Genomic DNA, 26329 nt, shown 5'->3' with positions numbered 1-26329 from the left:
GAGGACAGCGCCGCCTGCGCCGCTCCGACTGCTGTGCCACACGACAGAGTGAGGCTGACAGCAGCCAAGCCCGGCCCCAGGCGCTATAGGAAACTCCACTTCGCCCGACCCCAGGGCTCGGACTCGGGGTCAGCCCTGGAAGACGACGAACTCCGCTTCGCCCGACCCTAGGGCTCGGACTCGGGCTCAGCCCCGGAAGATGACGAACTCTGCTTCGCCCGACCCCAGGGCTCGGACTCGGGCTCAGCCCCGGAAGACGACGAACTCCGCTTCGCCCGACCCCAGGGCTCGGACTCGGGCTCAGCCCCGGAAAACGACGAACTCCGCTTCGCCCGACCCCAGGGCTCGGACTCAGCCCTGGCCTCAGCCGACGGTCTCCGCCTCGCCCGACCTAGGGGCTCGGACTCGACCTCGGCCTCGGAAGACAGACTTGACCTCGACCTCGGAGGAGCCTCCACCTCGCCCAACCTAGGGCTCGGACCGACCACGTCACGGGAGGCGCCATCATTACCCTACCCCAAGCTGACTCAGGCTACGGGGAACAAGACCGGCGTCCCATCTGGCTCGCTCCGCCAAACAAGTAATGATGGTGCCCCGCACGCTCTATGACAACGGCGGCTCTCAGCCCCCTTACGGAAGCAAGAGGACGTCAGCAAGGACCCGACAGCCCCGACAGCTGTCCTTCCGCCAGGCTCCAGCGCTCCTCCGACGGCCACGACACCACACGAACCGGGTGCCAAAACCTCTCCGGCTGCCACGATGGCATGTACTTAGGGCACTAGCTCTCCTCCGCTAGACACGTTAGCACGCTGCTACACCCCCATTGTACACCTGGATCCCTTCCTTACGCCTATAAAAGGGAGATGCAGGGCCCTCTTACAGAGGGTTGGCCGCGCGGGGAAGGACGGGACGGCGCTCGCGTGAGGCCGCTCGCTCCCTCCCGCGTGGACGCTTGTAACCCCCTACTGCAAGCGCACCCGACCTGGGCGCGGGACAAACACGAAGGCCGCGGGATTTCACCTCTCACGCCCGACTCCCTCCGGCTTCTTCCCCCCTTCGCGCTCCGTCTCGCGCCGACCCATCTGGGCTGGGGCACGCGGCGACAATTTACTCGTCGGTCCAGGGACCCCCCGGGTTCGAAACGCCGACAAAAAGGTTGTTCACCCAAGAATTTGATGCGTCGTCTTGATTAGACACATCTCCTGGTGCGGCAACTGAAGCAGGAGGTGTCTAAAATCCCTATAACACACGCACATGAAATATTAACCACTAAGTTTTTCATTTTAACACATAAGGCATCTATGAACATGTCACACACGCATATGTGTACAAACCATAGGGAATTGTGGCGGAGGTGGAGGCGACAGCATTGGCTTCGGCAGTGCAAAGTCCAAAGGCGGCATCCCATATGTCGGCATCAGGACGCCTTCTTGTTGTGCCAGTTGCTACAAATTAGATATAAGCCATTGTTGAGAAAATAAGGTACACATCATGTGTTTTTAGTTGTTACGAACAAAATGTTACTTCAACTTACTGAGAGTAGAGATTGATTATGGGCCTGGAGGTTTGAATAATACTCGTCCTTCTTCTTCTGGTACTCAGCTTGCTGCCTCTGGTACTCTATTTGTTCCCTCAAAACTGATTGATGATACTCTGCCTGATGACACAACACTACAATCTCTATCTCTTGGGCAGATGATCGAGAACGGGACAACTGCGAAGACGAGGATGTGGACTGTCGTCCATGGTGTCTCAGCTCCCTAGAATCAATCGTAGAATCAAAAATACCCAACCTACAAGATTGAACCATGGACTCAGTTCAATCACAAGCATATGAGAATAATTTTGAAATCCAAATCAAATACTCTCATTGTCCATGGGCTTGTCCTCCTGCGCTAGCATATGCTGCCTAAGGGTCGATTGGCTGGTTCCTCCAATCGTAGTCCTGCCCATTGCGCTGAACCATCTCCTGCCCATACGAAGCCTGGAGGCAAACATACCAAATATAAGTGCATCACCAAATTGATGCACAAACACATAATAAAGTACTAAAAACTCACTAGACGGTCGGTGGCTGTCTGAGTGCATAAAACATCAGGATTCTGAGGATCAAAACCCCTATGCCCTTGCATATACACCTCCACATCCATGGGCGTACGACCGGATTTGACTTCCTTTACATACAAGTTAGAATAACACATTTCTATGTAATTCGAAGTTACAACATACTGTGACATACCATTTGCTTAGCCAAGCGCACATGTCCATCGTCGCCGTAGTTGTGGAATGACTCAGTACCATGGTTTCCCCTGTTCCTTTCGGAAATGGCACAAAACTCAGGGGAAGCCCACCACCTGCACGAGGCCTGATAACCCTCTGATCGGGTGGCCATCCAAGGCATAGACACCTACATGAAAAGTTTTTCAATCAAGCAAGATGGATTAACGTGTACCCAAAACAAGAATTAGCAAAAAATGATATGAGATGCAACAACTTGTTTACCTCAAGGTATTGCTCCTCCATAAGGTAAATTGATGACGACTCAATCTTGGTATTAGGCATCGGTCGATCATCAACACTTGCTCTGTACCATGCCTTTATATTCTGAATTCGTGCATAGTACATTGCATCTGCAATGACATCATTCGCGTTATACTCAAACACGTAACGAGCATTCATATCATATGACCCATCTTCCGGCAACTTGTACCATTTCTGCAAAAAAATAGTGTTATCATACAAGCAACCATATATGGATAACGAAATTAGTAAAAACAATTCATACCCAAAATGCATCCCATACTAGTGCCTGTGTGTTGCCAAACGTTCTACAGACACCATAGCGATAATGCTCCCAAGTGGTGGCGGGGACAGACTCGCCACTAGGCAAAGTCACAAGACCAGGCCAGTGGAGATGAACAAGATTATCAAGGACCATGTTCACCTGCCTGTAGTGTCCTGTGCCTGTGAACGAGTCATCGATCCAAGTCCTGCAAGCAGAAAACAATGTAGAAATAAAACTATGTCACTCACTTTCCACTTGGCTTTAACAAAACCCGAGATTCGGGTGGAAGCTCTGGAGGTGGTCCAACAAAATGTAGATTCCTCGTTCTCCTAACTCGAGAATTTCCTGACCCAACTGCGGAATCTCCACCAGCACCAGAATCCACGCCTGCAGAATATCCACTAGCATCGTCTCTAGCATCATCTCCCATATCATCTCCACCATCATCTTCATCATTATCTCTCGCATGGTCCTCTACCACCGCCCCAACTATAGCATCTTCTCTCGAATGTCGCTCGATTTCAGCATCCTATGAAACAAGTAACTTACATCATACAACATTAAGTAACTTACATAATGTAATTTAACAACTAACTTACATCGTCTGGAGGCAAATGTTCTGCCAGTGCTCTGCGTCTGCTCATGGTAGAACTTGTGCCCTGAAAAACTGAATCCTCACTCCTCGAGCTGCTCCTCATCCTAAGCAAACTACGAGCAAAAGATCTCATTTTCTTTGACATCCTATTTTAACAAAAACAAGTTAGTACATAAATCGACAACAAAATAATGAAACAAAGTAAAAAAAATATAAAATATACAATAAAATAATGATCCATACTCGTCAATCGTAATCGTAATCAAAATCAGGATCTAGTTGCTTTTGTCGATTCAATGGACACCAAGTAGCTTTCTTCTTTCTCGAAACTCGTTTTCTTTTTGGAGGAACCTCTACATCATTTTGATCGCCTAATAAAGATTATTCCAACATTTTAGTTTGTACATTAAACATGCTCGTAAGTTCGTCGTCTTCGAAAATCTCAGCAACCCCCACTTCCTGCTCGATTTGACTTCATAACCAGCTTCACCAGGAGCATATAGTCGTTCACGAGGATTAACTTTGTACACTACCCTCCAATCAACCAAACTCTTTTTCTTAGATGGATATGTCATATAATACACCTGCTCGTATTGGTGGGCAAAAATTATAGTGTCGTGGCCTTATAATCGATCGTCGTGTTTGACTTCACCATGCCATATTGGTTTTCTCGTGTTGTATTTGGAGTAAGCCAATCACAATTGAAGAACACCACTTTGAGTTGTTTATCTCCGAAAAACTTGTACTCGAGTATATCATTAATGACTCCATAATAATTAGTCACCTTACCTTCATCATCGATAGCTCTAGTTACAGCTCTGGAATTTGTTGTGGCTGCAAGAGAATGAGCATCTTCGAACCTTGTAGAACGGAAACGGAAACCATTGACATCATACCGACCATAACGTATGGCAGTTACTGCTCCTAGGGAAAATTGTCGAAGATCCGGGTGTATATTGTCATTTATATCTACATAATATCGAAACAACCACAAGAAATTAGGTCCCCCATCTTTTCCCTCTTGACGAATCTGGTCACGTTCACGGCCAGACATCCAATTTTGAGAATCAAATTCACTGTTAGTACAAGGAAACAAACCTTTTAGGATAAGAAAAACAAGGATACCAATAATGACTAAAAATTAAGTTTACACTTACAAGAGAAACTGACTCATCTCTTTCATGTTGTTATACATGTAGAGTACATCAGTCTTCCATTCATCATTGGTGAAACAGTATGCTGTGCTGGGACCTACAATTTTGCCCCTCTAATGAAAAATTTCAAGATCACTGATAGGGGCTCGTCGACATGATACCGCAAGCAGGGGCATTGACATTGTGTTCCTCTGCAAAATACAGGCCCATGAACGATGTTATCTCTTTGTATTTGAATTCTTCAGCAATGCACCCTTTAACTTGTCTCTTATTACCAACCATTACATGTATCTTCTTTAGTTTCCTTTCGATGTGATACATCCATCTATACTGGACAGGACCACCTACCTTAGCTTTGTATGGTAGGTGAACAAGTAGATGTTGCATCAGATTGAAGAAACCTGGAGGAAATGTTTTTTCAAATTTTCATACCAAAACCGGTATTTGTTGCTCAAGCTTTTCCATCATCTCTTTCTTTATTTCTTTAACACAAAGATGTCTATAAAAGTAGCTTAGCTCCGATAATGCTTTCTACACATCATTTTTTTACAAAACCACGGAACATAACAGAAAGAAGTCTTTCCATTATTATGTGGTACTCATAAATCTTCAACCCAGAAAACTTGCTCGTCTTCAAATTCACAGACCTTCTAAAGCCCGCGGCGTAACCATCTGGGAATTTTAAGTTTTTCAACCATTTCATCAATTGTTTCTTCCTTTTAGGTTTAAGACTGAAAGGAGCACGTGGCTTCTTCTCGTTCTCTCTTATGTCTAGAGTTGGTCGACTACAAATTAAGATCAAGTCTTTTCTAGCCTTAGGTTTGTCTTTTGTTTTGTCAGTGATATTCAGGCAAGTGTTGTGTTGGGGCGAAGGCGTAACGTCCCCCTCGCTCGAGTGGCCTGCGCCAGAGGATTCAAGACTGAAGACCACGAAGGCCGAAAGATCTAACTACACTGCGAAGTTGTAAGGCCCAAAGTTGGTATAAAAAATAATAATAATAAAATAAAAGAAGAAATAAAATAGCAAAGTGAGATATCTTCAAATGATACTTGAGCTTTGGAACTTTGAGGACTGAACTTTTGAAACAAAGAATGAATGTAGAAAGGTTTTCTATCCAATTAAATGAGTATTCATTTCATTAAAAATAAAACATTATAAGCATTTATTTAATGAGTATTGATACATAAGGATAATATTAGATTTATATGACTCAAATCTAAACTGGACATTTAAAATTTTAAACATAATTTGAAACTCAGAAAAATAAATAATAGGAGGTTTGCATATTTATTTGAGTGAATACCCCTTTCATCAATATTATACTTAAAAGCATTTATTAAAGTAAGTAATAAATAAAAAAGTAAAATAGACTTTGCACCCATTATGGACTTTGGGTAATTTAAGAAAGTCTATTATGTGACTTGAATAAATATGTTTTCAAAATAGGAGATTATATAGAAGATCATTATATAAGTTAATTTATTAATAAAACATCTATAAATATCTCCTAAAATATTTAAGCTAAGATATATTTTAATAAATAATAAAGATTAGAAATTAGTGTCTTAATACACCTTATGTGAGCATAATTGGTGAATTCAAAATCATTTTATAGATATGGAAAAAAAATAAATCAAAATTTTGGATTTGCATTCATGAGGGATCCTTCTGTTTGTTCATTAAAACTTGAGTACAAATTCAAAACCGAAATTTAATTGAAATTGAAATTGAAAAAAAAATTAGAAAAAAATAGAAATAAGAAAAAGAATAAGGGAAACCAGCATCTGGGCCCATTCTTACCTGCCTCGACCCAGTTCTACCCTCCACGTCGCACGATCCACCTTACCGCTTTCGGCGCGCTGTCACTGCCACTGCGCCGTTGGGCCCACGCCCCAGCCTCACACGGCCAGTTCATTCCTCGCTCATGCTGAGTCATTGGCAAGTGGGCCCCATAGTCATCCACCCGCATCCGTTGTGCCCTAGCCATTTTTCCCCCTTTGACATGTGGGCCCCTCCGGTTGGGGGTCATCTTCCTCACCACAAAAGCTGGATCCCACCGCGGGAATCCGGGCGAGGTTCACCGGGGGAGCCATGAAATTCGGGCGGGCTGTTGACACCTAATTCCGGGGGATAAAGTGCCGAACCATGCGGCCTCGCCACAAACCACACCGGGGCCTAGAAGTTCATCCTCCCACACTCGCCTCAATCTATTATGGATTAGCGCCTGCATAACAGACCACCAGGGAATTCCGCTCTCACCTCATTGGGGTCCTGGTGGGCGAATAAGCACCAAGCCCTCCGCTTGGATCGACCATCGTGCGCGTCCCTTGCTCGCGTCGAGAGATTTCCAACGCCGAGCTAGCGCACAGGGAAGGGAGAGAAAAGTGAGTGCCACCGCGGGGACGAGGGAAACTCGACTCACCACCTATCGCTCCTTGGAGTTGTGTCCTGGGGATTCTCCGGGCTTGGAGGAGGAAGGTTGAAGCAGCTCTTCCGGGGATTCGTGTTCAACGTTGTGGGAATTCCTCGCCACCAGGAACTACCCTGCCGTGGACCGCGGGTCCGCGTGGCCAAGACTGTCCTCGCTGCTAGCCTTGGTGAGACCACCTTTACTAGTCTTGCAATCTTCTACTCTTCTTTCTGCGGTTGTCGGAGTGAGGTTTTTGGGCGGGATTTGAGATTTTGGCGCGGCCCGGCGATGGCGCCGCCGTGGCTGGTGACTGCTCCGGCGACTGGCTGACGCAGTGAGAGGGTAAGGAAGTGGGAAAAGATCCTGGCCGTCGGACAGCTAGGCAATGGCACTGATTTGATCTGGTGTTCCGGATTGAAGTAGATTAGATCTCTGCCATTCAATGGTGATCGTGCAGGTGGCATTCGATCTGGGGATTGTTAAATCGGGAACGTTAAACCTGCATCGGAGGGCTCTCGGTTGCGTACCGATTCATTAAATACCAGATCTAATCTGGAGTGCTGACCCTAGATCCAACGGTCAGAACAGATCCATACCCCTTCGATGCGTGCACTTTCTAAAAGAAACCCTGGGCTTTCCAGTAACTAACCCGCGGTCCATCATGTTGTTGACTGAGTCTTAGTACATTTTATGCCAGGGCCCTTGTGCTCTTTAATAATTGTGCGCGCAATCCAGAGAGGGTGAAAACCAGAGAAATAATATAGGAAATTGATTTTTAATACAAACATAATCCCAAAAACTTGTATAATTCATAATTAATTCATTTTAACTCCAAATTGAGTCATTCCAGAGATATTAATTTTGTTTTAATAATGTTTATCACTAGGCAAATTTGTTTAGCCATGAAACTTGAACTAAAATTATTCACATGAGTTATGCTATTCCAAGTACATAATAACTTCGGAAATTCTCAACTTAATAACCGTAGATCCAAATTTAGTGGTTCTTGTTCCTATGAACAGGTTACACAGCATAGAATATTATCATGTATTTTGTTCTATTATTTGGTGTGTTGTTAATTTTTGCTATACTATGTATGTTTGTATTGATGCGAGTAGACGAGCAAGCCACACATGATCGAGTGCTTCAGTAGGTGGAGACTGCTGAGCAGGAGCTCATTGAAGGCAAGTTGTGCTCTTGATCACTTCTTTTTTACCCAGTCATGTTCTTATTAATCATAATGATATGCATAAGTTAATTTGATGGGATCCAATTGGTTACCCTAGTTTTGGCTATCTTTATACCTTGTTTTACCACTGAATTTTTTGGATAGTATATGCTATTGCTTTATGTGGTTTTAGGTATAGAGATATACATTACTCATGTTCACACTTTTGTTATCAGTTTATTATTTATTGTTCATGATAAGATCATTATGTTAATGGGAACATGGAGAACCACCAGGGAAAACAGTGCCACCACAAGGGTGGTATGGGACGCCCTTGGCTGACTAATTAGGAAAGGTAGTGGAAGACTACCTTACCCGAAAGGGGCAAGGGCAGTAGGGGAGTTTCATGCAGGGAGGTTCTCGTGTTGATTTTGCTGCGATGGTGGTCAGACAAGGGATTCTTGCAAGTGCTCTTCCCATAAACTCTAGCGGGTTTTCGGAAGCTAGTGGAACTTTGTAAAGGCCTCGTAGTGGATCCCTAGCCATTCACCTCGGTAGTGTCTAAGGGCCTTGCAAACCCTGGCGACATGAGATACACGACTTGTGGGTACAGGGTACAACCTCTGAAGAGTGTAAAACTGGTATACTAGCCATGCTCACGGTCATGAGTGACTCGGACACTCACATGATTAATTTATGGAATTTAATTCAATTTGTCATTTGTATCGCATTGGGATTACTTTATTATTACTTCTATTTATTATTACTAAGGTTTGGTATTTACTTACACTTAGTAACTGCTAATAAAATTTTGACCAACTTATAATAGCATTGCTCAACTTCAACCTTTATTTTGTTGATCAGCCTTACACTTCACATGAACTCCCACCTTTGGTGAGTTCATGCACATTATTACCCACAACTTGTTGAGCGATGAACATGTGTGAGCTCACCCTTGCTGTCTCACAGCCCCCCACAGGAGAAGAACATGTGGTTCAAGAGGAGCCACACAATGAGGAGTTCCACTTGATCTAGGTGTCGTTTCCCAGTTGACTTTATGGCGCCAAGGATGGACATTTGTTCGTTTTATATTATTATTTTGTAAGACTTCCGCTATGTAATAAGTACTCTGATTATATTGTGACATTTATCTCTATACACTCTGTTATTGTATGTGTTGTCTTCTTTGGCACATATATGAGATGCACCCGGCTTCGTCCCTTAAATCCAGGTGTGACAGAAGTGGTATCAGAAGAAATATTGACTGTAGGATGAAACCTAGATAAAAATGGACAAAACTATTACCTACTTACCTTAATCTGAATCTTGTATAAACACATCTTAATCTTTTCTCATCTATTTTCGCTTTACTCTGATTATTCTTACCTTTTCCTTCTAAAAACAAATGCGGATTTCACACTTTTGTAATCCTATACATAAAGTGACCTTTAGAAATAAGAGACCTACTCATAGGAACAAAAACAAAACTATTATTTATAGGATCTATATGCTTGAGTGTTTGTTCTTATGATACTTGTCTGATTTGGATCTTTGATTAAGTGCGATGAGTTGTTGAAAGTGCATTCATCCCTTTTGTGAGTTTTGGTGATTTGGATAACAACACATTTAAAGGTCTAACAAGTTTGCTAAGTGTTGAACAGGAAATTCAGTATGATGAACATACTTGAATAGTGTATAATGATCAGTGAACAAGGTTCAACACAAGGTCAAATAACCAGTGAGACAATGCAAATGGATATAATATGGTCTCTATATTGGTTTGAATATATGGACAAGTCCTGAGAAATCACTATGCATAAATATGATCATAATAGAGGTTGAAGTGATTAAGAGGATTGGTCAAGCCAAAGTGAATAAGATATGAGGAATCGTGAATTGGCTTGACCATATTACTATTAGTCCATATATTAATATATGAGAATCAAACTAGAGCTTGATTGATCTTAGCAGTTATATCAAGATGACATTCAAGCAAGGTTCACAATATTGAAGAAATGATTCTCTCAATGGATGCTTAATAGGATGTGACTCAAGAATGGCTTGATAGAGTGAAGATAGCAAGGAAAGGGCTTCGAGGAACTAAGCGAAGGTGAAGGCCAAGCGACGGCTTGTAGACCAAGGTACCATGGCTAAGGTGAAGAAGAGAGTACTTGCACTAAGTCGATGAACTAATCAACTATGAAGAGTTACAACATGTTGATGCATCAGTAAGGTGACTTGAAGCCATGATTTGAACTCATATATGGTGAAATGGCACAAGTCACAGGCTCGATTTGTGTTTGCTTCAAAAGGTGAGACAAAGATGTTTGTGATCCTTATGAAGCAACATCATGGAGAAATCACACTTGAGACACCAATGACTCAAGGAGTTTACTTAATTATATTTTATTTGACTTGAGTATAGGAATCGTCGTATTATCAAGGGGATCCATAAAGAAGGTTGGTGTTGGTACTAAAGCTCAAAATCTTTGATCTAAAACTTCCATTTTACCCTTGTTAATCCTTAGTGAAAGTATGTAGTACAACCTTTTTAAGTCTATCTTGGCCAAAATTGCTTTTTGGAAAATACAGGTTCAACCGGTTTTAAAACAGGTTCAACCGGTTTTTGCACTGTTCACCTTTTTGGAAAATACAGGTTCAACCGGTTTTAAAATAGGTTCAACCGGTTTTTGCACTGTTCACCTTTTTGGAAAATACTGGTTCAGCCGGACACTCAACCAGTTTTTGTCTGGTGGAAACAGGTTCAACCGGTTTTAAAACAGGTTCAACCGGTTTTTGCACTGTTCACTTTTTTCTGCCAGTCTGTTGTGTCAGCCAAAAAGCTGTGCGCAGCTTTTTGAAAAACCGGTTCAACCGGTTCTTGTTCCTATGATCAGGTTACGCAGTGTAGAATATTATCATGTATTTTGTTCTATTGTTTGGTGTGATGTTAATTTTTGCTATATTATGTATGTTTGTATTGATGCGAGTAGACGAGCAAGCCACAGATGATCCAGGGCTTCAGCAGGTGGAGACTGCTGAGCAGGAGCTCATTGAAGGCAAGTTGTGCCCTTGATCACTTCCTTTTTACCCAGTCATGTTCTTATTAATCATAATGATCTGCATAGGTTAATTTGATGGGATCCAATTGGTTACCCTAGTTTTGGCTATCTTTATACCTTGTTTTACCACTGAATTTTTTGGGTAGTATATGCTATTGCTTTATGTGGTTTTAGGTATAGAGATATACATTACTCATGTTCACACTTTTGTTATCAGTTTATTATTTATTGTTCATGATAAGATCATTATGTTAATGGGAACATGGAGAACCACCCGGGAAAACAGTGCCACCAGAAGGGTGGTATGGGACGCCCTTGGCTGACTAATTAGGAAAGCTAGTGGAAGACTACCTTACCCAAAAGGGGCAAAGGCAGTAGAGGAGTTGCATGCAGGGAGGTTCTCGTGTTGATTTTGCTGCGATGGTGGTCAGACAAGGGATTCTTGCAAGTGCTCTTCCCATAAACTGTAGCGGGTTTTCGGAAGCTAGTGGAACTTTGTAAAGGCCTCGTAGTGGATCCCTAGCCATTCACCTCGGTAGTGTCTAAGGGCCTTGAAAACCCTGGCGACATGAGATACACGACTTGTGGGTATAGGGTACAACCTCTGCAGAGTGTAAAACTGGTATACTAGCCGTGCTCACGGTCATGAGTGACTCGGACACTCACATGATTAATTTATGGAATTTAATTCAATTTGTCATTTGTATCGCATTGGGATTACTTTATTATTACTTCTATTTATTATTACTAAGGTTTGGTATTTACTTACACTTAGTAACTGCTAATAAAATTTTGACCAACTTATAATAACATTGCTCAACTTCAACCTTTATTTTGTTGATCAGCCTTAAACTTCACATGAACTCCCACCTTTGGTGAGTTCATGCACATTATTACCCACAACTTGTTGAGCGATGAACATGTGTGAGCTCACCCTTGCTGTCTCACAGCCCCGCACAGGAGAAGAACATGTGGTTCAAGAGGAGCCACACAATGAGGAGTTCCACTTGATCTAGGTGGCATCTCCCAGTTGACTTTATGGCGCCAAGGATGGACTTTAGTTCGTTTTATATTATTATTTTGTAAGACTTCCGCTATGTAATAAGTACTCTGATTATATTGTGACATTTATCTCTATACACTCTGTTATTGTATGTGTTGTCTTCTTTGGCACATATATGAGATGCACCCGGCTTTGTCCCTTAAATCCAGGTGTGACAGAAGTGGTATCAGAGGAAATGTTGACTGTAGGATGAAACATAGATAAAAATGGACAAAACCATTACCTACTTACCTTACTCTAAATCTTTTATAAACTCATCTTAATCTTTTCTCATCTATTTCCGCTTTACTCTGATTATTCTTACCTTTTCCTTCTAAAGACAAATGTGGATTTCACACTTTTGTAATCCTATACATAAAGTGACATTTAGAAATAAGAGACCTACTCATAGGAACAAAAACAAAACTATTTTTATAGGATCTATATGCTTGAGTGTTTGTTCTTATGATACTTGTCTGATTTGGATCTTTGATTGAGTGCGATGAGTTGTTGAAAGTGCATTCATCCCTTTTGTAAGTTTTGGTGATTTGGATAACAACACATTTAAAGGTCTAACAAGTTTGCTAAGTGTTGAACAGGAAATTCAGTATGATGAACATACTTGAATAGTGTATAATGATCAGTGAACAATGTTCAACACAAGGTCAAATAACCAGTGAGACAATGCAAATGGATATAATATGGTCTCTATATTGGTTTGAATATATGGACAAGTCCTGAGAAATCACTATGCATAAATATGATCATAATAGAGGTTGAAGTCATTAAGAGGATTGGTCAAGCCAAAGTGAATAAGATATGAGGAATCGTGAATTGGCTTGACCATATTACTATTAGTCCATATATGAATATATGAGAATCAAACTAGAGCTTGATTGATCTTAGCAGTTATATCTAGATGACATTCAAGCAAGGTTCACAATATTGAAGAAATGATTCTCTCAATGGATGCTCAATAGGATGTGACTTAAGAATGGCTTGATAGGGTGAAGATAGCAAGGAAAGGGCTTCGAGGAACTAAGCGAAGGTGAAGGCCAAGCGACGGCTTGTAGACCAAGGTACCATGGCTAAGGTGAAGAAGAGAGTACTTGCACTAAGTCGATGAACTAATCAGCTATGAAGAGTTACAACATGTTGATGCATCAGTAAGGTGACTTGAAGCCATGATTTGAACTCATATATGGTGAAATGGCACAAGTCACAGGCTTGATTTGTGTTTTCTTCAAAAGGTGAGACAAAGATGTTTGTGATCCTTATGAAGCAACATCATGGAGAAATCACACTTGAGACACCAATGACTCAAGGAGTTTACTTAATTATATTTTATTTGACTTGAGTATAGGAATCATTGTACTATCAAGGGGGATCCATAAAGAAGGTTGGTGTTGGTACTAAAGCTCAAAATCCTTGATCTAAAACTTCCATTTTACCCTTGTTAATCCTTAGTGAAAGTATGTAGTACAACCTTTTTAAGTCTATCTTGGCCAAAATAGCTTTTTGGAAAATACAGGTTCAACCGGTTTTTGCACTGTTCACCTTTTTGGAAAATACAGGTTCAACCGGTTTTAAAATAGGTTCAACCGGTTTTGCCCTGTTCACCTTTTTGGAAAATACTGGTTCAGCCGGACACTCAACCGGACACTCAACCGATTTTTGTCTGGTGGAAACAGGTTTCCAGTTTTAAAACAGGTTCAACCGGTTTTTGCACTGTTCACTTTTTTTGCCAGTCTGTTGTGTCAGCCAAAAAGTTGTGCACAGCTTTTTGAAAAATCGGTTCAACCGGTTTTGGGACCGGTTCAACCGGTTTTTGGGCAGAAAAGTCAAAAACGCCTAGTTTTGGAGCCCCACCTATATATACTCACTCCCACCTCTCTCCTCCACAGATGAGCACGACTTGGAATCCATTCCTAACCTGAGAAACACCTCCCACTCTCTCTCACACACCTCTTGCCTCTCCCATTTCAAATCTTTGGAGAGAAATCTTTGAGTGAGTTTGAGAGCTACAGTTTTTGTGCTTCATCTCCAAATCTCTCTTGCTCTTCTTGATTCGAGCTTTGGTACTACATTGGGTTCTTTGTGGATTCATTACTCTTGGAGCTTCTAGCTCCTAGACGACTAGGTGTCTCTTGTGAGTCTCCAAATCTTGTGGAAGACCACAAGAAAGTTTGTATTACCCGCTCGTTTGAGCATAGATTATTGTGTGGGCTTGACCTTTGTGGTCGGCAAAGGGAGGATTAGGGTTGAAAGAGACCCGGCTCTTTGTGGGTGCCTCAACGAGGAAGTAGGGCACCTTGGTGGTGTGACCGAACCACAGGATAAATCTTGTGTCTCTTGTGTTCTTGCTCACTATGTGTTTGTGTTCTTCGTTCTCTCACCATTTCGTGGAAGATTTGTTTATATCTTTTTTGTGTGTGGATTTTGAGAAGTGCCCTTCTCAGATCTACTACTTTGAACCCTGTGGATCAACTAGAACATCTCATTTCCAAAGTTAACTGGGTGGATTTCGAGATCAATTCAGTTTTATATCTCATTCTTTAGTTGAGCTCGTGCAAACCGGTTGAACCGGTTTTGACACCGGTTGAACCGATTTTACCCAGTTCGTTTCTAGTTTTTGTTGAAAAAGTTTCCACTTGCCTATTCACCCCCCCTCTAGGAAACTTTCAATTGGTATCAGAGCCTAATCCTCATTCTAACGCTTAACCGCGTGAGGAAAAGATCATGTCAGGGGGACTAAAAAACGAAAGTGCTTCTAAGCTTCAAAAAGTTGAGGTTGCCTCGACTTCATCTTTTGTTGCAGATGTTGATCCTAGGGCAATAGATCTTGCCATGAGAATCGCCGAAAGGATGTTCCTCAAAATGAAGGAAGATGAGGCGAAGAACAAAATTGAAGAAGAAAATGATCGATGGAGACCAAACGACGAATCCACCTCTTCACAAGGTTTGTCTTTCAAATCCACTTCTCATATGTGCTTTATTGCTAATGGGAGTGACAGTGAAAGCGAAAGTGAGGATGAGGAGGAGCAAGAAAGTGATAGTGAAGATGAGGATGATCTTCAACAATTCTTCGCTCAGCTAAGCAAGAAACATCGGATGAGCTTGCTCAAACTCATGAAAAGAGCGGAAGAACAAAAAGAAATGCTTCATAAGCAAGAAGACTTCCTCATCAGAAAAATTAAAGACTTAGAGAAGTTGACCAAAGAGCATGAGAAGCTAAAGTGCTCTCATGATGATTTGGTCCAAAGGTATGAAGACATTTCAATTGAGCAAATTAAAGCTGTTAATCATTCATCATATATTACTCAATTAGAAAATAAAAATGCTATGTTCAAGAACACGATAGAAAGGCTAAATATTGAAAATCTAGCTTTGCAAGAAAAACATGATATGCTTGTGTGCTCTCATAATAAATTTATGGATTCACATATCATGTTAGAAATGGCTCATGAGGTTGTGTTAACTAATTTGAAATCATACCAACCTCACATATGCACATGTACTCAAGTAGAAACTATATTATCATGTGCTAACAAATGTTGCTCTCAAGAAAGCCAATCTTCCATTGAGCTAGAAATTTCAAGAATTAGTGATATTTCTATGACACAAGAAAATAAAGAGCTCAAGGAAGAAGTTGGAAGGCTAAGAAGGAGCTTAACTCTTTTGAAGGGAAAGTGTCATGCTCAACCTTCTCAAGATAACCGTGATAATATGGTGAAAAAGCTTGAGAAGGGGACAACCGTAGCATGCACAAAACCCCTTCAAAAGAATACCAAGCTTTCCAAGAAGGGCATGAGCAAAATTCATGGTAAGAAAATTAATGCTCATACTATTTGCTCTAACAATGTACCTATGTGCTTCAACAAAGAAAGATCAAAGAGAAGCGATAGAAGGTGCTATGGATGCAAGGAGAAGGGTCATGAAATTGATTCGTGCCCCCACATGAAGAACCAAGATCTTGCATGATCAAGAAAGATGACCATCAAAAAGGATGAAAACAAAAGGCAAATGCATTGCAAGGATAAGCACCACATTTGCTACAATTGCCGTGAAAAAGGTCATCTATTCAAGGTTTGTCCAAAGGGTAAAACTCTTAAGCCTACCATGTCAATTCATTCATATTCACTTAGGAGACCCAAAAATGACACTTGTGCTAGAAAGGTAAGTAGTTCACCTAAAACTAGCACAAAGGCCATTTGGGTGCCTAAGTATTTATTAGCTAACCTTGGTGGACCCATCCAAAAATGGGTACCAAAATGTACTTAATAAGTTTTGCAGGTACCCAGAGATGATATGAAGCTTTGGGGGTGCTTGAGCGGTTTAACTCAATTCTTATCTCAAGCTATCAATCTTACATTGTCTATCCTTTAAGATTGACCCAAAGATGAATTGAGTTGTTATATCACTAACTTCATATTCATCTCTAGCAAGAACTTGTGTTGTAGGGAATAAGGATTAACCTTTGTGGGAGTCAAGCAAAAGGCCTACAACCAAGTGATATCCAAAGGATGGTAACAATTAATTCTTAAGTGCACATTTCTTTTAATTAGTATATTCCTTTGTCTTTTATAGCCACATAGGAAAAATGAAGCACTTGAGAATGAACTTAAAAGATTTTACCTTGCTTTGGAAAGGATCTAATTATATGGTAGATTGCAAGTTCATATTTTTATATTGTGACAATCTACATGCTTTAAATTGATTGTATGTATCTTGTGGCATATTTCAAGTTAATCATCATATTACTGCCATGACCTAGACATAAAGAGTATTATCCCATGTTCTTAAATGAATAGAGTGCTAAGTAAGAAATTCAAATTCTTAAAGCACTTACCAAAAGGGAATTCTCTATATGACTAGAGTTGTGAGACTAATGTTTCTATCCAAGTGTTTATGTAGTCTCACAACATGAGAATGTGTTTCCCAAATGGAGTGTGCCATTCAACATTCAAAGAAGATCGAACCAATACTATGTGATGTATTCATTCTTGTTTAAATTGGTTTTGAGCCTTCTACATTAATCACTCACCATGCTATGAATTAAACTTGCCATGTAAAACTTAATTAAATAATCATACTACTTTCATCTTTTTTACAATTGATGTTATGCATGATTCTTGTAAGGGTAATTTAGTTCATATCATGAGGTTTCCTTGTTTTAGTAACCTTCTTATCATTCATATACTAGAGGTTGCTAAATAGGAAACTATTACTTGTGTTACTAATACAACCTCTTTTAAGATATTTCGTGGAAATTCATAAGTAGAGATTGTGCTCTTTTAATTGATAAAATCACAAGCTTTAAAGGTTAATCTTCACCTAAAAGAAAGATTAGGAATGCTCAAGGCAAAGGTATGGAACAAATTGCTTCAATTGGTAGTTGATCAATAGTAGTTCCTTCCAAGAGGCATTCTTTCAATTGGTAATAATATATTATATGGAAAGGAATGCCAATATGAAGGTTAAATTCCTTTTGGCTTAAATTTGTAAATTAGTGCATATTGTGAATTCACTACTCCATGTGCATTAACTTAAAAGGAATTTAATTTATGCCTTTACGCCTCATAAATGATGATTTGTTTGCCATTCATATATATATATATATATCATTCATTAAATACTTCCTTGTACTACTAATACCTCTTTTCAAAGTGTTTTATCTACTAGTTTTAAAAGGAAAAGAGATAACAAAGAAGGAAGTCTCCACAAATGATGAAAAGAAGAATACTAAGGTGACACCACCACAGATAGTAAGATCTGTCAAATTGGTATAACAAAAGGTTCATTCTATATGGTGGTAAGTATTCTTAGGCATAAGTTAATTCATTGCAAATTTGTCATGCCTTGACCATGATATGTAATATACTCCTCATGAGACTCTTAAATGAATTGAAAGTTGTCGGCGTTTCGACCCCGGGGGGTCCCTGGACCGACGAGTAAATTGTCGCCGCATGTCCTAGGCCAGATGGGTCGGCGCGAGACGGAGCACGAAGGGGGGAAACAAGGAGACAGGCGTAAAGGGGAAACCCGCGGCCTTCGTGTTTGTCCTGCGCCCAGGTCGGGTGCACTTGCAGTAGGGGGTTACAAGCGTCCGCGTGGGAGGGAGCGAGAGGCCTGCACGCGCCGTCCCGTCCTCTCCGCGCGGCCAACCTTCTCGTACGAGTGCCCTGGGCCTTCCTTTTATAGGCGTAAGGAGAGGGCCCATGTGTACAATAGGAGATGTAGCAGTGTGCTAACGTGTCTAGCAGAGAGGAGCTAGTGCCCTAAGTACATGCCGTCATGGCAGCCAGAGAGGTTTTGGCACCCTGTTCATGTGATGTCGTGGCCGTCGGAGGAGCGCTGGAGCCTTGCGGAAGGACAGCTGTCGGGGCTGTCGAGTCCTTGCTGACGTCTCCTTGCTTCCGTAAGGGGCTGAGAGCCGCCGTCGTCATGGAGCACGCGGGGCACCATCATTATTTGTTTACCGGGGCGAGCCAGATGGGACGCCGGTCTTGTTCCCCGTAGCCTGAGCTAGGTAGGAGTAGGGTAATGATGGCCCCCCTGTGACATGGTCGGTCCGAGCCCTGGGTCGGGCGAGGCGGTGGCTCCTCCGAGGTCGAGGTCGAGTCTGTCTTCCAAAGTCGAGGTCGAGTCCGAGCCCCGGGTCGGGCGAGGCGGAGACCATCGTCTGAGGACAAGCTGAGTCTGAGCCCCGGGGGTCGGGCGAGGCAGAGTTCGTCGTCTTTCGGAGCCGAGGCTGAGTTCGAGCCCTGGGGTCGAGCGAGGCGGAGTTTGTTGTCTTCCGGAACCGAGGCTGAGTTCGAGCCCTGGGGTCGGGCGAGGCGGAGTTCGTCGTCTTCCGGAGCCGAGGCTGAGTCCGAGCCCTGGGGTCGGGCGAGGCGGAGTTCGTCGTCTTTCGGAGCCGAGGCCGAGTCCGGGGGCCGAGCCCTAGGGTCGGGCGAGGCGGAGCTTCCTATGGCGCCCGAAGCCGAACTTGGCTGCTGTCAGCCTCACTCTGTCGAGTGGCACAACAGTCGGAGCGGCGCAGGCGGCGCTGTCCTCTTGTCAGGCCGGTCAGTGGAGCGGCAAAGTGACTGCGGTCACTTCGGCTTTGTCGACTGGAGGGCGCGCGTCAGGATAAGGTGTCAGGCCATCCTTGCATTAAATGCTTCTGCGATACGGTCGGTTGGTGTGGCGATCTGGCCAAGGTTGCTTCTTGGCGAAGACTGGGCCTCGGGCGAGCCGAAGGTGTGTCCGTTGCTTGAGGGGGCCCTCGGGCGAGACGTGAATCGTCCGGGGTCGGCTGCCCTTGCCCGAGGCTGGGCTCGGGAGAGGCGAGATCGTGTCCCTTGAGTGGACCGAGCCTTGACTTAATCGCACCCATCAGGCCTTTGCAGCTTTGTGCTGATGGGGGTTACCAACTGAGATTAGGAGTCTTGGAGGTACCCCTAATTATGGTCCCCGACAGTAGCCCCCGAGCCTCGATGGGAGTGTTAATACTCGCTTGGAGGCTTTTGTCGCACTTTTTTTGCAAGGGGACCGGCCTTTCTCGGTTGCATTTCGTTCCGGTGGGTGCGCGCGAGCGCACCCACTGGGTGTAGCCTCCGAGGCCTCGGAGGAGTGGTTTGACTCCTTCGAGGTCTTAGCGCATTTCGTAATGCCTCGGCCGGTCTGGTTGTTCCCTCATGCGAACTGGCCGTAGCACGGGTGCACAGTCGAGTCCCAAGTTCTCGGGCTGGTATGTTGACGCTGTCAACGGTTTGGCCGGAGCCGGGTTTGCGAGAGCAGCCCCCGAGCCTCCGCACAGAGCGAGAGGACGGTCAAGGACAGACTCGACTTTTTTACATATGCCCCTGTGTCGCCTTTCCGCAAGGAGGAGGGGGGGAAAGCGCCATGTTGCCCTCGGAGGGCGCCGAACATGGTGTCTCAAGTGAGTTGCTAACGGGTAATCCGAGTGGACGCCCGTGCCCCATTCGTTAGGGGTCGGCTAGTGGCCCGGAGGCGCGCTCCAAAAGTACCTGCGGGTGATTTGCCGGACCCGGTCCCCTTTTGACGGGGTCCAAGGGCTCGATGCCTCCCTCTGGTGGGATTCCGTTACAAAATCATTCCCGTTGGTCTCGGAAATGTCCTAGGGTACCTTGGGAGCGTAGCCCGAGCCTTGGTTATGTATCGAACGTACCCAGGGTCATCCCTCGCTCTGCGTCTGAGGCGGCTGTCGAACCCTTCGGGGGCCAGCCTACGAACCCCTGATCAGTAGTGGGCGCGGAGCCCGAGTGGCCTGAGGCGGCCGTTGAACCCTTCCAAGGGGCCAGCCTTCGAACCTCTGACCAGTAGTGGGCACGGAGCCCGAGTGCTCTGAGGCGGCTGTTGAACCCTTCCGAGGGGCCAGCCTTCGAACCTCTGATCAGTAGGGGGGCTCAGGGCCCGTTTCCTTCGCGGAGAAGGATCCCTTTCGGGGTATCCCCTTTCCTGGTCCCTGTTGTAAGAGAGAGAAAGAGGAAAAGGGAAAGGATACAAAATCGAACGATGTGGCGCACCTTTTTTGACGCGGTCATTATGGCAGAAGCGAAGCGTCGCCTGCTTCGCCTGCCAAAGGTGCCGCCTATCCTGCCGCAGAGTTAATGCGACGGGACGAGTGGTTCGCGGGGCAGCCGTTGCGCGTGCGCGAGTCGTTCGAGGAACGGAACATGGGCGCGTTGTCTTCAGGCCGTGGGAGAGGGTTCTCTCGCTGTCCCAGGAGGGGACGTGAGCTTGGCTGACCGCTGCATCCACCTGCCTGCCACCGCCATTATTGCCGGCCCATTTCTGGCCGTATCAACCGTCGCGCCTTCTCCCGCGACTGACTGACCCATGACCGATGTGCTCGGTTGGCACTGTCGGGTCATGCGCAGGGTCGCCTCGAGTCGCAGTATCGGTTCCGCAGTCGAGAGGGCGCGGTACTGGCGCAAGTGGCGGTGCAGTTTCTTGCACGTAGCAACCGGCGCGCCGGTTACATGACGTGTGGGCCTGGGCCTCCATGCTGGACGCGTCGATGTCAAAAGGGTGCGCCCCCTTGGTGCAGTTGCATGCCGCCTGCATGGCGGTCCACCCTTTCACCCGCTGGTCTGGGCGAAAGTGGAGAAATGCTCGTAACCGCTGGGCAGTTGCGCGCATCGCGCGAGGCGGTTTGGCTTTTTTCTGCCCTGGGCCAGCTTGCATGACGCGTGGGACCCAGCCCCCGTGTCGTAGGGGGAGGACCTTGGAGCGTGTTGGAGAAGACTCAGTCCGTGATGGCTGAGGATGCAAGTGGGGAGAGTTGCCTTTTAAAAGGAGGGTGACCCCCTTGAAAGGCAACCATGTCTTTGCGCTCCCCTCATGCATCGCGTCTTTCCACCTTCCGAGCCCCCGGATGGGTGGCGCTCGCAGTTCTTCCGCCTTGTCGTCGTTGGAGGAACACAACTTTACGGAAGTTGGTACCTTTCGGCCATCGTTCGGCTTCAAGGATTTTCATCAGGCAGCCCGGCCGCATCCCCTCGCTGGTGGTCACCCAAGACGGTGACCACCAATTCCAGGGTGGGGAGAAGCAAGCCGGGCTGTGGCCTTCACACCGCCCTCAGCTTCAAGGATCTTCATCATCCTTGCTGGGGCGGCGAGCGAGGTGAGCTGGGGCTCTACCTCCCGCATGGGTCGACTGGCCACCTCTTCTTCCAGCTTCTGGTGGTGGAAACCATCCTCCAGCTCTGCGGAGGAGGCGTCCTCCATCCATGCCGGGGAAGGCAAACTGTTGCTGCCCAGCTAGGATGCAACATTCTGTCCTCTGTCCTCGCTTTCGTGGCGAGGACGGGAGTGAGGACCTGCCGGTGCGCTTTGGAGCGGCCTGCGCTCGCTGGTGCGGCATTGGTGGACAGGCGGACGCCGCCATTGGTGCTGACGTGGTGGCAGCTGGAGAAAGCTTCTCCTCCGTCGAGGCCGTCAGCGCCGCCTACGGATCGACCTCCGGCTCTTTGACTTTAATGTCTGGTTCGCGTCCCTTGAGTGGGGACGCGAACGAGAGCCTTCCGGTGGTTGCGTCCATCCTGGGACCATGGCTGCTGCTGCAGAGGTCGCCGGCGAGTCGCCCGGAGCTTGTCGCCCCGCAGGCTCTCCGGTGTGGAGGTTGTTCATACCCGCGGGGGCGGAACCGGAGTTCCGTTTGTAATGGCACCTTGAGTGCCGGTGTCTTGTTCATTGTGGCTGTCGGGGCCTGAACATGTATGTATTTTTGGCACGGAGCCGTGTTTTTTCCTCATTTCGAGCACTAGGACTCGCCTGTCGGCTAACTAAACCGCTTAACCAAGTGTGAGTTGCCTCGTGCGAAGGTGACGAGTGAGGTATCCGTATCCCGGAGGCGTAGGAGTCCCTCGGCTCGGTCGGCCTTGCTGCCCGAGGCTTCTCTTACTTAGTTAAGGGAACCCTCGGCCGCTCTTCGATGAGCCGAAGCCAGAGGCAGCGGTGTTAGCATGGACAGAGGCAGAGTTGGCTCAAAAAGAAGACTTCGTCGACCGGAGCCTGGCCGGGCCGTCTACTGGCGGGATCGATGCCGGAGTTGAGTTGCCGAAGCCACGAGCCGGGCTGGTGTCCTCGGGGGACAGCTGGCTGAGGCTTTGGGGCGGCCGGCCGAGCCGTCTGCTCGGGCCGGATTCCTGGAGAAGACCCTGGCGGCGATGGCCCGGGCGTAGCGCTGACGTCGTCCTTCGGAGTGGAGACCCTCGGTCGGACTTTGCCGAAGGTGGAGTTGACGCCGAGGGTGCTGCTGCTCCCCCTCCGTCGACGTCTGAGCCTACAGGATCGGTTCATCTTGTAGTGTGCGTATGTTTTCTGCGGCCGCCGAGGCCCAAACATATTGTCGTCGTGTTGTAAAGCTGCGTTTCTTTTCCTCTTGTTTTGAGTATCTGGACTTATTTGTCGGTAACAGAATTGTTTGTCCGAGCGAGAGTTACTTTTCACGGAAGGTGATGAGTGAGGTATCCGTATCCCAGAGGCGTAGGAGTCCCTCGGCTCGGTCGGCCTTGCCGCTTACGTGTACTCTTACTCGTCCGTAGGATTCTGCTATCGATATAGTCGAGAAGGCACGAAAAATCGTTTCGGTAGAAGAGTTTTCGAGCGTGAAGACTTGTTCGGTCCGCGGAATCGCTTATCCGAGCGTGAGTTACTTATCGCAGAAGGTGATGAGTGAGGTATCCGTATCCCGGAGGCGTAGGAGTCCCTCGGCTCGGTCAGCCTTGGCTGCTTACGTGTACTCCGTCGTTTTCAGGATCCCACTTTCGAAGTAGTCGAAAAGCACGAAAGTCGTTCTGGCAGAAAAGATCTTTTCCGAGGAAAATTTTGACGCGGAGGGGGTTCCCCCCTTCTAGCCCCTGAGGGAGGGTCGGGCTTTGCCGAGGCAAGGCTGACCCTTCCTTGATGGTTAGACTTTGTGTGTGAACGAGGTGTACGAACGACTTGAAAGCATCTTAAGGGTAGAAGCGACGTAGCTGTCGGATGTTCCAAGCGTTGCTGTAGACCTCGCCTTGGCTTTTGGCCAGCTTGTATGTCCCGGGCTTCAGAACTTTGGCGATGACGAATGGCCCTTCCCAGGGAGGCGTGAGCTTGTGCCGCCCGCGGGCGTCTTGTCACAGCCGAAGCACCAAGTCGCCCACCTGGAGGTCTCGGGACCGAACCCCTCGGGCGTGGTAGCGTCGCAGGGACTGCTGATACCGTGCCGAGTGTAGTAAGGCCATGTCCCGAGCCTCTTCCAGCTGGTCCAGTGAGTCTTCTCGGTTAGCTCAATTGCTTTGGTCGTCATAGGCCCTCGCCCTCGGGGAACCGTATTCTAAGTCTGTGGGCAAGATGGCCTCGGCCCCATAGACTAGAAAGAACGGTGTGAAGCCCATGGCTCGGCTCGGCGTTGTCCTCAGACTCCAGACCACTGAGGGGAGCTCCTTCATCCATCGCTTGCCGAACTTGTTGAGGTCGTTGTAGATCCATGGCTTGAGTCCTTGCAGAATCATGCCGTTGGCACGCTCTACTTGCCCATTCGTCATGGGGTGAGCCACGGCGGCCCAGTCCACCCAGATGTGGTGATCCTCGCAGAAGTCCAGGAACTTTCTGTCGGTGAACTGGGTGCCATTGTCGGTGATGATGGAGTTCGGGACCCCAAAGCAATGGATGATGTTGGTAAAGAACGCCACCGCCTGTTCGGACCTGATGCTGTTTAGGGGTCGGACCTCGATCCACTTGGAGAATTTGTCGATGGCGACCAGCAGGTGCGTGTAGCCCCCGGGTGCCTTCTGCAAGGGACCAACGAGGTCCAGGCCCCACATAGCAAACGACCAGGTGATGGGTATTGTCTGCAGAGCCTGAGCGGGCAGGTGGGTCTGCCTTGCGTAGAATTGACACCCTTGGCAGGTGCGGACAATTCTAGTGACGTCAGCCACCGCGGTCGGCCAGTAGAAACCTTGTCGGAAGGCGTTTCCAACAAGGGCTCGAGGCGCTGCGTGATGACTGCAAGCCCCCGAGTGCATTTCTTGTAAGAGCTCCTGGCCTTCGGCGACGGATATGCATCGCTGGAGGATGCCTGAGGGGCTGTGGTGGTAGAGCTCCTTCCCGTCCCCCAGCAAGACGAACGACTTGGCGCGCCGCGCCAATCGCCCAGCTTCGGCTCGGTCGAGGGGTAGCTCTCCTCGGTGGAGATATTGCAGGTACGGGGTCTGCCAGTTTCGATTAGGCGTGACCCCGCTCCGCTCTTCCTCGACGCGTAGTGCCTCACCCTCGGGGGCCGAGGGTGCCTCGGGCTGGGCCGAGGCCTTCTCGGGCTCAGGCGTGTCGTCGGTCTTGACTGAGGGTTGATGTAGGTCTCGGGAGAAGACGTCCGGGGAACCGTTGTTCGCCCCGAGGCTATCTTAGCCAGCTCGTCTGCAGTCTCGTTGTATCGTCGGGTGACGTGGTTGAGCTCAAGCCCGTAGAACTTGTCTTCCAGGCGCCGAACCTCGTCGCAGTAGGCTTCCATCTTCGGGTCGCGGCAGTGGGAGTTCTTCATGACTTGGTCGATGACAAGCTGCGAGTCACCGCGAGCGTCGAGGCGTCGGACCCCTAGCTCTATGGCGATGTGCAACCCGTTAACCAGAGCCTCGTACTCGGCCACGTTGTTGGACGCCGGGAAATGGAGGCGCAACACGTAGCGGAGGTGTTTCCCGAGGGGTGAGATGAAGAGCAGGCCCGCGCCCGCTCCTGTTTTCATCAGTGACCCGTCGAAAAACATGGTCCAGAGTTCCGGTTGGATCGGAGCCGCTGGAAGCTGGGTGTCGACCCATTCAGCCACAAAGTCCGCCAAGACTTGGGACTTGATGGCCTTCCGAGGGGCGAACGAGATTGTCTCGCCCATGATTTCCACCGCCCACTTTGCAATCCTACCCGAGGCCTCTCGGCACTGGATGATCTCCCCCAGGGGGAAGGATGACACCACAGTCACCGGATGAGACTCGAAGTAGTGTCGCAACTTCCGCCGCGTCAGAATCACCGCGTACAGCAGCTTCTGAATTTGTGGGTAGCAGATCTTGGTCTCGGACAGTACCTCACTGATGAAGTAGACCGGCCTCTAGACGGGCAATGCATGCCCCTCTTCTCGTCTCTCAACCACGATCGTGGCGCTGACCACCTAAGTGGTAGCGGAGACGTAGATCAAGAGGGCTTCTCCGGCAGCGGGGGGCACCAAGATGGGCGCGTTCGTGAGGAGCGCCTTCAGGTTCCCGAGGGCTTCCTCGGCCTCAGGGGTCCAAGTGAAGCACTCGGCCTTTCTTAAGAGGCGGTACAGGGGTAGGCCTCTTTCGCCAAGGCGCGAGATGAAGCGGCTCAGAGCCGCAAGGCATCCCATGACCCTCTGTACGCCTTTCAAGTCCTTGATGGGCCCCATGTTGGTGATGACCGCGATTTTCTCCGGGTTGGCCTCGATGCCCCGCTCGGAGACAATGAACCCCAAGAGCATGCCTCGGGGTACTCCAAAGACGCACTTCTCGGGATTGAGTTTTACGCCTTTCGCCTTGAGACACCTGAATGTCGTTTCAAGGTCGGAAAGGAGGTCGGAGGCTTTCCTCGTCTTGACTACGATGTCATCGACGTAAG

General features: G+C 46.9%; 1 long non-coding RNA gene across 1 annotated transcript; it reads left to right on the top strand.

Moving 5' to 3' along the window:
- Nucleotides 1-6744: 6744 nt before the first annotated feature.
- Nucleotides 6745-9286, top strand: LOC103626811 (uncharacterized). The gene is made up of 3 exons (NR_158203.1): nucleotides 6745-7132; nucleotides 8064-8129; nucleotides 9083-9286. It is a non-coding gene; the product is annotated as an uncharacterized lncRNA (long non-coding RNA).
- The last annotated feature ends 17043 nt before the right edge of the window (nucleotides 9287-26329 follow it).

Source organism: Zea mays, chromosome 5 (genome assembly GCF_902167145.1).
Source record: "Zea mays cultivar B73 chromosome 5, Zm-B73-REFERENCE-NAM-5.0, whole genome shotgun sequence".
Taxonomy (NCBI): domain Eukaryota; kingdom Viridiplantae; phylum Streptophyta; class Magnoliopsida; order Poales; family Poaceae; genus Zea; species Zea mays.
The sequence above is the reverse complement of the archived record's forward strand: the minus strand, read 5'-3'. Positions and strand labels throughout refer to the sequence as shown.